General features: G+C 37.7%; 1 protein-coding gene across 6 annotated transcripts in view; it reads left to right on the top strand.

The window, feature by feature from the left end:
- Positions 1-16,245, top strand: part of DMD (dystrophin) — a 2,144,556-nt gene that overhangs the window by 671,892 nt on the left and 1,456,419 nt on the right. The gene's annotated exons all lie outside the window — the stretch shown is intronic.

The following is a 16,245-nucleotide window of genomic DNA, read 5'->3' as shown; positions in this document are numbered from 1 at the left end:
TTTTTCTGCGTCTATTGAGATGATCATATGATTTTTGATTTTTGTTAATGTGGTGTATGATGTTGATTGACTTGCGTATGTTGAACCATCCTTGTGAACCTGGGATGAACCCAACCTGGTCATGGTGTATGACTTTTCTGACATGTTGTTGGGTTCAGTTGGCTAAGGTTTTGTTGAGAATTTTTGTGTCTATATTCATCAAAGATATTGGCTGCTAGTTTTCTTTTTTGGTGGTATCTCTGTCTGGTTTTGTAATTAGGGTGATGGTGGCATCATAGAATGTCTTTGGGAGTATTCCTTCTTCTTCAATCTTTTGGAAAAGTTTAAGGAGGATGGGCACCAGATCCTTTGTGTATGTTTGGTAGAATTCACCTGTGAAGCCATCTGGTCCTGGACTTTTATTTGTAGGGAGTGTTCTTATAACCTCTTCAATTTCATTTCCAGTGATTCTTTCGTTCAGTTGGTCTGTTTCTATTTGATTCAGTTTTGGCAGGCTGTAAGATTCTAGAAAATTGTACATTTCTTCCAGATTGTCAAACTTTTTGCCATATAGTTGTTCATAGTATTCTCTTATGTTTTTTTTTTATTTCTGCTGTATCTGTTGTGATTTCTCCTTTTTCATTTATAATTTTGGTTATTTGGGTTCTTTCTCTCCTCTCCTTAGTGAGTCTGGCCAGAGGTTTGTCAGTTTTGTTTACCTTTTCAAAGAACCAGCTCTTGGTTTTATTAATATTGTCTATTGTTTTTTGAGTCTCTATTTTATTGATTTCTTCTTTGATCTTTATAATTTCCTTCCTTCTGCTGACTTTAGGTCTTTTTTGTTCTTCTTTTTCTAATTCGTTTAGGTGGTGGGTTAAGTTGTCAATTTGAGATCTGTCTTCCTTTTTCATGAAAGCCTGTATTGCTATGAATTTCCCTCTGAGCACTGCTTTTGCAGCATCCCATAGATTTTGAGCGGTTGTGTCTTCATTATCATTTGTTTCAGGGTATTTTTTAATTTCCTTCTTGATTTCCTCATTGACCCATTGGTTTTTTAATAGCATGTTGTTTAGTCTCCATGTAGTAGGTTTTTTCTCCCTTCTTTTCCTGTGGTTGATTTCTAGTTTCATGGCGTTGTGGTCAGAGAAGATACTTGAGATAATTTCTATGCTCCTAAATTTGTTGAGCTTAGCTTTGTGTCCCAATATTTGGTCAATTCTTGAGAATGTTCGATGTTCATTTGAGGAGAATGTGTATTCTGATTTTTTTGGATGTAGTGTCCTGAAGATTTCTATTAAGTCTACCTTTTCTACTGTTTCCTTCAGGGTCTCTGTTGCTTTATTTGTTTTCTGTCTAGAGGATCTGTCCATTGATGTGACTGAAGTGTTCAAGTCTCCTACTATGACTGTATTCCCATCAATATCTTCCTTTATGTCTGTCAATATTTGTTTTATGTATCTGGGTGCTCCTATATTTGGGGCATATATGTTGATGATAGTAATATCCTCTCCTTGGATGGATCCCTTAATCATTAAGTAGTGTCCTTCCTTGTCTTTCTTTATGTCTTACGTTTTAAAGTCTATTTTGTCTGATAGGAGTATTGCAACTCCTGCTTTTCTGTCATGTTTATTGGCATGAAATATTTATTCCCACCCCCTCACTTTCAATCTATATGTGTTCTTTGTCCTAAGGTGAGTTTCTTGTAGGAAGCATATTGAAGCTTTTTGCCTTTTTATCCAATGAGCCACTCTGTGTCTTTTGATTGGAGCATTCAGTCCATTGACATTTAAGGTGATAATTGATAGATGATTATTTATTGCCATTTTAAACCTCATGTTCCAGTTGATTCTATGGTTCTTCCTCCATTCTTCCTTTCTTTTTTTTTTTTTTTTTTTTTTTTGTTGGATGGTCTCCTGTTGTTATCTGCTTGAGTGTTTTTTTTTTTCATTTTTTGCAAATGCAGTATTTGGTTTTGGCTTGTGATTGCCCTGTTTATTAAGTATGCTAACCCCTTCCTATAATTGTGTGTTTTAGCCTGATGGTCCTGTAAGTTCAAACACTTCATTACTATATTAAAATTAAGAAGAGAAACATACATACAAACAAACAAACAAAAAGGGTTATTTATTTCCTAACATCCCTTGCCCACATTTTATGATTTTGATGGCTCTTTTTTATTTTTTTCTTTTTAATTTTATTTTGTTTGAAGCATGTTCGTGATTAAATCTGTATGCTGGCTTATTTGAGTGACTGCTCTCTGATTGCGGTTTCCTCAGTCCTCGTTCTTTCTCTTCTTCTTCTTTTTTTTTCTTTTCTTTTTTTCTTCCCTTTCCTTCCTTTCTTTTTGATTTAGAGAAGACCTTTCAGTATTTCTTTTAGCCTGGGTTTTGTGTTGCTGTATTCTTTAAGTTTTTGTTTGTTGGAAAACATTTTTATTTCCCCTTCTATTTTAAATGATATTCTTGCTGGATAGAGTATTCTAGGTTGCATATTTTTTCCTTTTAGCACTTTAAATATCTCTTGCCATTCCCTCCTGGCCTGTAGTGTTTCTGTAGAGAAATCAGATGATAAGCTTATGGGGGTTCCCTTGTAGGTAACATTCTGTTTTTCTTTTGCTGCCTTTAGGATCCTCTCTTTATCACTAACTTTTGCCATTTTTATTATGATGTGTCCTGGTGTGGGTCTATTTGGATTAAATTTGTTTGGGGCCCTCTGTGCTTCCTGTATCTTGAACCCAGTATCCTTTAGATTTGGGAAGTTTCCAGCAATAATTTCTTCAAATATATTTTCCATCCCCTTATCTTTTTCAACTACTTCTGGAATTTCTATTATGCGTAGATGGGCCCGCTTTATATTATCCCATAGGTCTCTTATATTGCTTTCCAGTTTTTTGATTCGGTTTTCTGTCTGCTGACCGGATTGAGTGATTTCCATTATTCTATCTTCCATATCACTGATTCGTTCTTCTGCATTATTCATTCTGGTTTTTACTGCCCTTAGCTCAGTTTGTATCTCTGCAAATGAATGTTCTAGTTTTTCTTGGCTCCTCCTTATATGGTCCAGTTCCTTTCTGAGGGTATCTGCATTACTGTTCATATCTTCTCTTCATTCCTTCAGTATTTTCACTATTTCTCTTTTGAACTCCAGGTCTGTCAGACTGCAGAGATCTGTTTCATTGTTGACTATTTTAGGTGAGTTCTCCTGTTGGTTTGATTGGGGGTGGTTTCTGAGCTTCTTCATCTTGCTTTTTGTTTTCTTTCTCCTGAGGGAGTTGTACTCTCTGTGACCAGGCAGTGTTTGCCTTGTCACTGCCGTGGAATATTTCCTGAGGGCTGGCGTTGTTGGTCAATCTTTTTTGAGGCAGTGTGGCTTTTCTGGAGTGTTGATGGGGCTAACAGTGTTTCTCTGAAGCAAAAGAGGACTTCCTGAAGGCGGACAGGACTGGGAGGTCCACACCATGATGGTAGCAGATTTCACTTGGTCATGCAGAGCTTGCTCTGGTGTTTTTAGGCTGTGGGGTTCTTGCAGGGGGTTGGCGGTGTTGGGCAGCTGTTCCTCAGGAGTTCAGCACCCCCTGGGGGCTGGAGCAGCTATCTGGGTCACTGAGAACCTAAGAGGCTGTTCCCTAGGGCAGCCCAACTCAGAAGGACGGCCTAAGAATGTAAGTGGATCTTGTCACTTTCTGGCCAAGCTTGTTGCAGCTTTTCTGGGCTGCAGGGGCTCTTCCAGGGGGCTGGTGGTGCTGAGCAGCTATTCCGTGAGAGTGGGGCACCCTCTGAGGGCTTGGGCGGGTAGCAGGGCCGCTGGAAACCTAAGAGGCTCCTCCCCAGGGCAGCCCGACTCAGAAAGACCATCTGAGATCTTTTCACAACCCGGCCTGGCTTGTTGCAGCTTTTCTGGGCTGCAGGGGGTCCTGCCTGGAGCTGGCAGTCCTATGCAGCTGATCCGCTAGATCTTGGCACCCTCTGGGGGCTTGTGCGGCTAGCTGGGCTGCTGCCAACCCAAGAGGCTCCTCTCCAGGGCAGCCCGACTCAGAAAGAATGTCCAAGAATTAGGCAGATCTTTTCATGGCCTGGCTAGGCTTGTTCTAGCTTTTCTGGGCTGCAGGCCTTTTCTCGGGGGCTGGTGGTGTTTGGTGCTCCTCTGCGGAGGTGTAGCCCCTCCAATGGGCAAGCAGGCCTGTGCAGGGACAGCCCCTGTGGTGGTAGGCTTCAGGCAATTTTTGAGGCCACCCTCCCGGATGGCAGGCAGCCCCAGGTTTGGCGAGAGCGTAGGGGGTGGCGGGGGTGGGGGGAGGGGATGCACTGGGAAGCACAGCTTTCTGCTAGCTAGCGGGCCTGTAAGCTTGCTGTGGCGTGGGGAGTATTCTATGGGGACCCACCCCTTCTTCCCTCCCCTCCCCAGCACGGGCGCAGACCAGGCTCTTCTCCCAGGTTCCCTCTGATGTGGCTTTCCACTTCCCCGCCCCTAGAGTATTGCTCCCTTCCTCTGTGACAGCTTTGTTTTCTAGTCTCCCAGGCAGTCCCTGCCCTGTCAAACTTGACAGACCAGTTTCTAGACCTCCCAAGCAGTCTCCGCTCTGCCCCACCCCCCCAGCCCTTTCTCGGGGACTAACCCCTGGATCCGAGGTCTCAGTGCCCAGCCCCCACCCAGGCATCTCAATTTTTGGTGGCTGTGCCCGTAGTTCAGATGGTCCATTCGGTTCTTGATTGGCTTTTCCGTACTCCAACTTACTGCTACACTCTTCTCTGCATCTGGAGATTCCTCCGGTTCGTTTGATCTTTCCCCCGTGTAGGTGACTTTCCAGGGTGCGGGATCCCTTTCTCCTCCACAGTTCCCTTTCGGGAGCACCCGTCCAGCTTGGATTCACCTTCTCTCACTCTCCTCTTTTCTCTTGTTTTGCCTAGTAATGTCACGAACTTCTTGCCATTATTGGAGTTTAGGTTCTTCTGCCAGCGATTGGTTGCTATTCTGTGTGAGTCATTTATTCTGTAGATGTGCTTTTTTTGTTGTGTTTGTGGGAGAGGGCGAGCATGTCCCCCTACTCTTCCACCATCTTGTCTCCTCCTGCTTTTACTTTTTTTATGTGTGTGTCCATTATAGTTATTTGTTTTCTGGTTTCCAGTGTATTTTGATATATCATCTCTATGTGTGAAGAATTGTTTCTGGTTGCTGTTTTTTTAATTTCAAATGCATTTTTTAAAATTTTATTATAGATGATTTAGTGTTATGGCAATTTCTGCTGTACAGCAAAATGACCCAGTTATATATATATAAAATATATACTATAAATATATATATATATATTCTTTTTCTCGTATTATCCTCCATCATGTTCCATCACAAGTGATTATATATAGTTCCCTGGCTACACAGCAGGATTGCATTTTTTATCCTATCCAAATGCAATAGTTTGCATGTACTAACTGCAAAGTCTCAGTTCATTCCACTCTCTCCCATTCCCCCTTGGCAAACACAAGTCTCCATGTCCATGAGTTTTTTTATTTTCTGTAGACATGTTCATTTGTGCCATATATTTTATTCCTGATATAAGTGATATCATATGGTATTTGTATTTCTTTTCTGACTTCATTTGTTACTGCAAATGACATGATTTTGTTCTTTTTTTATGGATGAGTAGTATTCCATTTTGTATATGTACGACATCTTCTTAATCCACTCATCTCTTGATGGAAATTAGGTTGTTTCCATGTCTTGGCTATTGTGAATAGTGCTGCAGTGAACATGCAGGAGCATGTATCTTCTTCAGTGAAAATTTTTTCTTGATATATGCCCAGGAGTGGGATTGTTGGATCATATGGTAACTCTATATTTAGTTTTCTGAGGCACCTCTGTACTATTTTCCATAGTAGTTTTACCAATTTACATGCCCACTGATAGTGTAGGAGGGTTCCCTTTTCTCCACACCCTCTCCAGCATTTGTTATTCGTTGACTTGTTAATGATGGCCAATCTGACCTGTGTGAAGTGGTATCTCATGGTAGTTTTGATTTGCATTTCTCTAATAATCAGTGATGTTGAGCATTTTTTTCATGTGTTTGTTGGCCATCTGTATATCTTCTTTGGAAAAATGTCTATTCAGGTCTTTTGCCCATTTTTCAATGGGGTTGTTGTTTTTTTGCTGTTGAGTTATATGAGTTGCTTGTATATTTTAGAGATTATGCCCTTGTCAGTTGCATCATTTGACACTATTTTCTCCCATTCTGTAAATTGTCTTTTTTTTTTTTAATGGTTTCCCTTGCTGTGCAAAAGCTTTTAAGTTTGATTATGTCCCATTGGTTTATTTTTGTTTTTATTTCTATTTCTTTGTGAGACTGACCTAAGGAAAAGTTTGTGTGGTTGTTGTCAGAGAATGTTTTGCCTATGTTCTCTTCTAGGAGTTTTATGGTATCTTGCTTTACTTTTAAGTCTAAGACCTTCAGAGTTTATATTTTAATATTTTAATTTTATAATGATTTTTATTTTTTCTATTATAGCTGGTTTACAGTGTTCTATTTTCCACTGTATAGCAGGGTGACCCAGTCATACATACATTTATACATTCTTTTTTCTCACATTATCGTGATCCATCACAAGTGACCAGACATAGTTCCCAGTTGTATACAGCAGGATTTCATTGTTTATCCATTCCAAAAGCAATAATTTGCATCTATTAACCCCAAATTCCAAATCCATCCCACTCCCTCCCCCTCCTCCTTGGCAACCACAAGTCTGTTCTACATGTCCATGATTTTCTTTTTTGTGGAAAGGCTCATTTGTGCCATATATTAGATTCCAGATATAAGTGATGTTATATGGTATTTGTCTTTCTCTTTCTTACTTACTTCACTCAGGATGAGAGTCTCTAGTTCCATCCATGTTGCTGCAAATGGCATTATTTTGTTATTCTTTATGACTGAGTAGTATTCCATTGTGTATATATACCACATCTTCTTAATCCAGTTGTTGCTCAATGGACATTTAGGATGTTTCCATGTCTTGGGTATTGTGAATAGTGCTGCAATGAACATGTGGGTGCATGTGTCTTTTTCAGGGAAAGTTTTGTCCAGATTGCTGGGTCATATGGTAGTTCTATGCATAGTTTTCTAAGGTACCTCCATACTGTTTTCCATAGTGGTTGTCCCAATTTACCTTCCCACCAACAGTGCAGGAGGGTTCTCTTTTCTCCACAGTCTCTCCAGCACTTGTTATTTGTGGACTTATTAATGATGGCAACTCTGACTGGTATGAGGTGGTATCTCACGGTAATTTTGAGTTGCATTTCTCTAATCATCAGGGATGTTGAGCATTTTTTCATGTACTTATTGGCCATCTGTATATCTTCTTTGGAGAAATGTCCATTCAGGTCTTTTGCCCATTTTTCCACTGGGTTGTTGGCTTTTTTTGCTGTTGAGTTGTATAAGTTGTTTGTATATTTTAGAGATGAAGCCCTTGTGACTTACATTGTTTGAAACTATTTTCTCCCATTCTGTAAGTGGTATTTTTGTTTTCTTTTTTGTTTCCCTTGCTTTGCAAAACTTATCAGTTTGATTAGGTCCCATTGGTTTATTTTTGCTTTTATTTCTGTTGCCTTGTGAGACTTACCTGAGAAACATTTGTGAGGTTGCTGTCAGAGAATGTTTTGCCCATGTTCTCTTCCAGGAGTGTGATGGTTTCTCGTCCTACATTTAAGTCTCTAAGCCATTTTAAGTTTATCTTTGTGCATTGTGTTGGGGTGTGTTACAGTTTCATTGATTTAGATGCACTTGTCCAGTTTTCCCAGAACTACTTGCTAAAAAGACTGTCTTTTCCCCATTTTATATTCTTACCTCCTTTGTCAAAGATTAATTGACCATAGGTGTCTGTGTTTATTTCTGGGTTCTCTATTCTGTTCTATTGCTCTGTATGTCTGTTTTGGTACCAGTACCACACTGTCTTACTTACTGTAGCTTTGTAATATTGTCTGGGAGAGAAGAATTCCAGATCTTTTTTATATGTTGTTGGTTCATTTGGCTAAAATTTTGTTGAGAATTTTTGTGTCTATGTTCATTGAAGATATTGGCCCATACTTTCTTTTTTGGTAGTATCTTTGGTTTTAGTATTAAGGTGGTTGTGGCTTAATAGAATGTCTTTGGGATTATTCCTTCCTGTTCAACCTTTTGGTAAAGTTTAAGAAGGATGGGTATATAAGTTCTTTGTATGTTTGGTAGACTCCACCTGTGAAGCCATCTGGTCCACTTATTACAAGTTCTCTGTAGCCCTAAGTGAAGGGCTGCTTCTCAGCTGTTGCTAGGCAGCCTCTGCTGCCAAGTTGCTCCCAGAGCTGAAGCAGACTGTGTCTTGCAGCCTAAAAGCATGTGCACAGGGAACAATATGGTAGTGGTACATCCTGCCCCTTCCTTCCAGCACCCCAAAACAATGGTGCCTAGCCTCTAAGCCTGATTGGATGGCTTCTGCCTACACTTTCAAATGTGGCCACCCTATAGTCTAGTCCCTCCAGGCTCTTTCCATGAGCCCTACCCTGTTATTTTTTTTTCTTCTCCCCACATCACCAGCCCCATATCTCTCTTTTGTCTGACCTCTAAGGCCAGAGTTTTAGTTCCTGACACCTGCTGACACCTACATACATTTCCCTATAGCACTGACCATTTGTGGAAATTTGTTTCCATTTTAACTGCTTCACATTGATTATCTAGAGTTCCTTCTGTGTCTTGGCTGATCTTCTTGCTGGTGGGGTAACTTCCCATCATGCAGCATATTTTTTTCTTTCCAGCTCCCTTCTAGGGGTACAGGTCCTATCTCGCTTCTTTTTTTTTTGTCTTTTTTTCGGTCTTTTTAGGGCCACCCCTGCAGCATATGGAGGTTCCCAGGCTAGGGGTCTAATTTGAGCTGTAGCTGCCAGTCTACACCACAGCCAAAGCAACACCAGATCTGCAGTGTCTGTGATCTACACCACAGCTCATGGCAACGCCAGATCCTTACTCCACTGAGTGAGTCCGGGTATCGAACCCACGACCTCATGGTTCCTAGTCAGATTTGTTTCCACTGCACCACAAGGGGAATTCCTCTGTCTTGCTTCTTTCACATCTCTCTTTTCATTCTTTCTTCTTTCTTTTGTCTTATCTGGTTTCAAGAAGTTTTTCTTGCTCTATCATGACAGTGAGGTCTTTTGTCAGTTTTTAGCAGTTTTTCTCCATGAATAGTTCCACATGTAGATGCATTCTCAGTGTATTTGTCAGGGTAGGTGAGCCTCATGTCCTACTACTCCACCATCTTCCTCATCCCCTCTATTTCACTCTTTAATGGCTAAATAATATTCCTTGCATACATGTATCACACCTTCTTATCTATTCCTCTGTCAGTGGATGTTTAAGTTTCATCCATGTCTTGGCTATTGTAAATGGTGCTATAATGAACATTGGGGTGCATTTTTCTTTTCAAATTATGGTTTTCTATGGGTATATGTCCAGGAGTGGCATAGCTGGATCATATGGTAGTTCTATATTTTGTTTTCTGAGGAAGCTCCATACTGTCTTCCACAGTGGTTGTACCAATTCACATTCCCAACAACAGTGTAAAGAGGTTCCTTTTCCTCCACACCCTCTCCAGCATTTATTTTTGGTAGACTTTTTTTTTGCCTTTTTGTCTTTTCTAAGGCTGCACCTGTGGCATATGGAGGTTCCCAGGCTAGGGGTCTAATCGGAACTATAGCTGCCAGCCTATGCCAGAACCACAGCAACTCGGGATCTGAACTGCATCTGTGACCTACACCACAGCTCATGGCAACACCAGATCCTTAACCCACTGTGCAAGGCTAGGAATCGAACCTGTAACCTCATGGTTCCTAGTTGGATTCAATAACCACTGAGCAATGACTAGAACTCCTATTTTTGGTAGACTTTTTGATGATGGCAGTTCTGGCTAGTATCAGGTGATACTTCCTTGTAGTTTTGCTTTGCATTTTGCTGCTAATTAGTGATGATGAGCAAATTTTCATGTGTTTTTTGGCAATTTGTTCTCTTTGGAGAAATGTTTATTTAGATATTCTGCCTGTTTTTAAAATTGGCTTGTATTGTTCTTTGATTTAAAGCTATATGAGATTTTTGTATATTTTGGAGATTTAACCCTTGTTGGTTGCTTTTTTTTTTTTCAAAGATTTTACACCATTCTCTGGGCAGTTTTTCATCTTTTTAAATGGTTTCCTTTGCTATGCAACAGTTTTTAAATTTAAATAATTCCCATTGGTTTTTTTTTTTGTTTTTATTTTCATTACTCTAGAAGGTAAATCAAACAAGATTTTACCATGATTTATGTCAAAGAGTGTTCTCCCTATGTTTTCCTCTAGGAATTTTATAGTATGTGTCTGGCCTTACATTTAGTCTTTAATCTATTCTGAATTTATTTTTGTGTATGTTCTTATAAAATGTTGTAATTTCATTCTTTTATATGTAGCAGTCCGGTTTCCCATCACCACTTATTGAAGAGACTGTATACTCTCCATTCTATGCTCTTGCCTCCTTTGTCATAGATTAATTGACCACAGGTTCTTAGGTTTATTTTTGGGCTTTCTATCCTGTTCCACTGATTTATATTTCTGTATTTGTGCCAGTACCATACCATTTTGATGAATGTAGATTTATAGTATAGTCTGAAGTCAGGAAGCCCAATTGCTCCAGTTCTGCTTTTCTTTTCTAATATTGCTTTGGTTATTCTTGGTCTTTTGTGTTTCCATACATATTTTAAAATATTTTGTTCAAGTCCTGTGAAGAATGTTATTCATAATTTGATAGATTTTGTTGAATCTTTAGATTGCCTTAGATCGTATACTCATTTTGACAATATTCATCTTTCCATCTTTTTGTGTCATCTTTGGTTTCTTTCATCATCATCTTACAGTTTTTGGAGTAAAAGTCTCTTGATTGTTTAGGTAGGTTTATTCCTAGGTATTTTATTCTTTTTTGGTGTGATGGTAAATGGAATTGTTTCCATAATTTTTCTTTCTAATCTTTCACTGTTAGTTTGTAGGAATGCATGAGATTTCTGTGTATTAATTTTGTATCCTGCAACTTTACCAAATTAATTGATGAGCTCTAACAGTTTTTTAGTGGCATCCTTAGGATTTTCCATGTATAGTATCATGTCATGTGCAAACAGTGACAATTTTACTTCTTCTTTTCCAGTTTGGACTCCTTTTGTTTATTTTTCTTCAATGATTGCCATGGCTAAGACTTCCAAGACTATGTTGAATAGCAGTGGTGAGAGCAGACATCCTTGTCATGTTCCTGATCTTAGTGGCAATGCTTTCAGCTTTTCACAATTAAGCATGCTGTTAGCTGTGGGTTTGTTTTATATGAATTTTATTATGTCCCTCTATGACTGCTTTCTGGAGAGTTTTTATTAGAGATGGGTATTGAATTTGTCAAAAATATTTTATGCATCTATTGAGATGATCATATGGTTTTTATTCTTCAGTTTGTTGATATTGTATATCATATTGATTTATTTGTTGATATTGAAGAATCCTTGCATCCCTGGGATAAATCCCACTTGATCATAATATACAATCCATTTAATATATGGTTGGATTTGGTTTGCTAATATTTTGTTGAAGATTTTTGTATCTATATTCATCAATGATGTTGACCTGTAATTTTCATTTTTTTTTGTGATATGTTTGTCTGGTTTTGGTTTTGGGATGATGGTAGCTTCATAGAATGAGATAGGGAGTGTTCCTTAAATTTTTTGAAAGAGTTTCAGAAGAATAGGTGTTAACTCTTCTTTGAATGTTTGATAGAATTCAGCTGTGGAGCCATCAGGTCCTGGACTTTGTTTTTTTGGAAGTTTTAAAATCATAGTTTCAATTTCAGTACTTGAGATTGGTCTATTCATATTTTCTATTTCTTCCTGGTTCAGTCTTGGAAGTCTTTGGAAGAATTTTCCCATTTCTTCTGGGCTGTCCATTTTAGTGGCATATAGTTGCTCATAGTAGTCTCTTAAGATCCTTTGTGTTTGGATGCTGTCAGTTGTAACTTCTCCTTTTTCATTTCTAATCTTACTGATTTGAGTCCTGTCCCTTTTTTTGATGAAACTGGCTAATGATTTAGCAATTTTGTTGATCTTTTTGAAGGACCATCTTTTGGTTTCATATATATTCTTTGTTGTTTTCTTTTCTTTTTCTTTCTTATTTTTTTTATTTTTTAGGGTTGTACCCACAGTGTATGGAAATTCACAGGCTAGGGGTCAAACTGGAGCTACAGCTGTTGGCTACAACCACAGCAGCACAACATCCAAACCGTGTCTGTGACCTATACCACAGCTCACAGCAACACAGGATCCTTAACTCAATGAGTGAGGCCACAAAGGATCAAGATTTTGGGTACTGTAAATTTGAACTACATCAGCTTAAAAGAAATAAAAAGACAGAAAGAAGAAGAGAGAAAGAATAAGAAAAAATGACAACAGTAAGAATGACAACAAACTGGTGTTCTTTGAGTTAAAGTTTTAGAATTATGCTTTCCTTATCAGAGTGATTTCTATTTTATCTACATTGATTTTTATTTTTTATGTGAAATTATATGAGTAGAATCTGAACACCATCTTTTCTTTATAAATGATGAAAAGTAATTATCATCAGTAATGGTTTCTGAATGCCATGAATGTAATCTCTTTATTATAAGCATCTAATGGAATAATCAATTAGTATTACTAACACAGAGATAAACTTAAAATTGGTTATTTAATTCATAGTATTCAAGCTTAAATATCTTGTTTTCTTAACCACAATATTTCAGTTACCTCATATATATATTATAAGAATACTACCATCATTACCACAACAAAAGTATCATCTCTGGAGTATACGTACTATTACTCTTCCAATTTGACAGAGGAGGAAAGTGGGGCACAAATAGGTTTGTGAAAGATTTTAAAAACATTGACATAACCATAATAAAAATGGAGTGCCTTACATTGTGCACCAAATTACAGTGTATGTACATTATTTCATATGTATTTCATAATAAATATGTGATATAGAATCAGCTTTATTTTATTCTATATTACATAGGATACAAAGAGCAGCAATAAGATTAAGTCATATATCCAAGATCATAGAAACAGAAAGTATTAGCTCCAATATTAAAACCCTGACGATCCAGTTACAAGTTCATCTCTCTTTCAGGCATGATATGCTGCTTCTAGGAATATTTCAATGAAGTTGAAGCAAACAGATTTGAACCTATCTGACTACTAAAAGCAAAAGTAGCTTGATAGTTTGGATGTAGTCAGGGATGGTATTCAAAATATTTAACCAATAATGCATCATAGGGACAAAGATATCAGAAGGAAGACCTGGTCACTTGGTATGGACACTGACAGGCTATAGGCTGATTGGCCTTTATGTGTACTGCTTAGTTACTACACCCCCTTGTTAGATGTATATTATACATTCTTGCAATATACTGAAAGAATACACACCATAGCAGCAATCCTAGCTGTTACCATGACAATGCTGGATCCTTACCCTGCTACATCACAAGAGAACTCAGTAGTTTTCATTTTTTAACTAGTTTTTAAAAAAATGTCCCTCAGTACAAAGCTAGCAAAATATTTTTTTATTTTTATATTTTTTTTAAATTTTATTGTCCCAATGTATAGCAATGGAATCAAGTTATCCTTACATGTGTACATTCCATTTTTTCCCCACCCTTTGTTCTGTTGCAACATGAGTATCTAGACAAAGTTCTCAATGCTACTCAGCAGGATCTCCTTGTAAATCTATTCTAAATTGTGTCTGATAAGCCCAAGCTCCCGATCCCTCCCACTCCCTCCCCCTCCCATCAGGCAGCCACAAGTCTTTTCTCCAAGTCCATGATTTTCTTTTCTGAGGAGCTGTTCATTTGTGCTGGATATTAGATTCCAGTTATAAGTGATATCATATGGCAAAATATTTTTTTAAAGAATAAATTGAAATTAATTTTTTCTGGAGTTCTCATTATGGCTCTGTGGTAATGAACCCAAGTAGTATCCATGTGGAAGTGGGTTTGATTCCAGGCCTCACTCCGTGGATTAAGGATCTGGCGTTGCCATGAGCTGTGGTGTAGGTCGGCAGCTGTAGCTCCAATTCAGCCTCTAGCCTGGCAGCTTCCTTATGCCATGGGTATGGCCCTAAAAAGCAAGAAAAAAAATTTTTTTTGCTAACACTTGATACCTCAAAAGTGGAACAAAATGTTACTGATGTCAGTTGTAAACAAACTTCTTTCCATTTGTCATTGTTATACTTAAGTATAAGAAATTTATGAAAGTCAGAGATAATGCTATTTCTAAACAAGGTTTATTTTTCAAAGGATATGTTTATAAGAATATCATAACCAAAATCTTGCTGTAGCCCTTGATAGCTGTGAATATTTAGATATTATATATTGATTTAGAATGTGCTTTTTTTTTTTTCTTCTAAATTCTCAGGGTCCTTTGCACATAGCATTTGCCTTTTAATTGGAGAACAAATTTAAAGTAATGGGAAATGTGTGCCAATTAGATGTTAAGGACAGAGAATTTAGAAGACAAAAGTTGAGAATTGAGAAAATGTGAATTTTGGAGTTTAGGCTGTTACCTTTAAATATATATTGTAGCAGTTCCCGTCGTGGCACAGCAGAAATGAATCTGACTCTGAAGCATGAGGTTGTGGGTTCTATCCCTGGCCTCACTCAGTGGGTTAAGGATCTAGCGTTGCCATGAGCTGTGGTGTAGGTCGCAAACATGGCTTGGATCTGTCGTTGCTGTGGCTGTGGTTAGGCCGGCAGCAACAGCTCTGATTGGACTCCTAGCCTGAGAACCTCCATATGCCACGGCTGCGGCCCTAAAAAGACAAAGGACAAATATATATATACAGACTTTATTTTCATGGACTTTTCAGTTCACCTAGCAAACTAAGAGCTTCCATGGTTGTGCACATGCTGTGTAAACAATTCAGTAAGGGCTTTGTGAAACTGACTTTCAAGATAACCCAGAAGTTTCACCTGCTAATTGGTATGAGATCCTGGGGGCATGAAATCCCTGAACACTACAATCTTTGTACTTCGAAAAAATTTTCAAGTAGAATCCAAGATACTAAAATATGTCTTTATCCTTTGGAGTTTTGCTACTGATGAGATAAACCTGAGTTCTCATTTGCTGCCCTTGATGGCATAATTTGAAAATATATATATGTGTATGTGTATATATATATTCCAGCTAGGCTATAAATAATTTTTTAAAAATGAATACTATCATTTTATAGTGTTTTATTTCCTTTACTCTGCTAAATTTTAGTTAGTATTTTGTATATTACAGTTTTTCCTGATTTGGTGTATTCCATTGTCCATATGCTCTTTTAGCATTTTGTACTCTTTGACCTTGAATCCAATAATCCTAGTTCTTGAAACTTTAAATTTCAAAAGCTCTCTATTCACTTGTGACTACTTCTTTAAATTGGAGAATTTTTTTAAAATATTTAAAAATGCAGGGATTATTTTATGAGCATTCCCAGAACTTGGTGGGCTTGGGAAATGTCCAGTCTAGATGATCACTTATTTCTCTGAAATTATTTTTGATGTTGCTATATTATGTACATCTTTATGTCTACATATCTTTATCTATTTGCTTTCAGAAGGAAGACACTAGATCTGCACCGTACAATTAAAATTGACACGATGCATTGTAGCTTTTAAAATTTAAGTTAGATTAGATTAAATTAAAAATTAATATCCCCAGACATACTTGCCATGTTTCAAGTGTTCAGTACCCACATGAGGCTAGTGGGATGTATTGGACTGTGCAGATAAAGAATATGTCCATCTTTGCAGAAAGTTCTACTGAACATTGTTTCTCACAGCGTAACTTTATCTATTATATGCTTCCCACATATACCTCAATATTAAACTTTGGAGTATTTGTTTAAATGCCTACAGGTCTAAAAGTATAAAAACAGAGTTTGATATAGAATAACCTCTTTCACACACTCAAGTGAAATCTTTGTATAATGCCATTATTTAATCACAGAAGTATTGCTCTTCCTATATGTTAAATACATTAGAGCTTGCTTTTACTGCAGGTACTTAGTTTCAGGACATATAACATTGTTATAGCCACATCTTTTTAATGACTGTGGTAATCTAGTTCTACCGTATCATAGCATAAAATTAATATCTCTGTAGAGAAGTTATTAGCTAAATTCAACAGTATCAAATGCAACATTTTGTTAAATGTGTTTTTGTTCAAAAGATAACTC

This window comes from Phacochoerus africanus, chromosome X, assembly GCF_016906955.1.
Source record: "Phacochoerus africanus isolate WHEZ1 chromosome X, ROS_Pafr_v1, whole genome shotgun sequence".
NCBI lineage: Eukaryota > Metazoa > Chordata > Mammalia > Artiodactyla > Suidae > Phacochoerus > Phacochoerus africanus.
The sequence above is the reverse complement of the archived record's forward strand: the minus strand, read 5'-3'. Positions and strand labels throughout refer to the sequence as shown.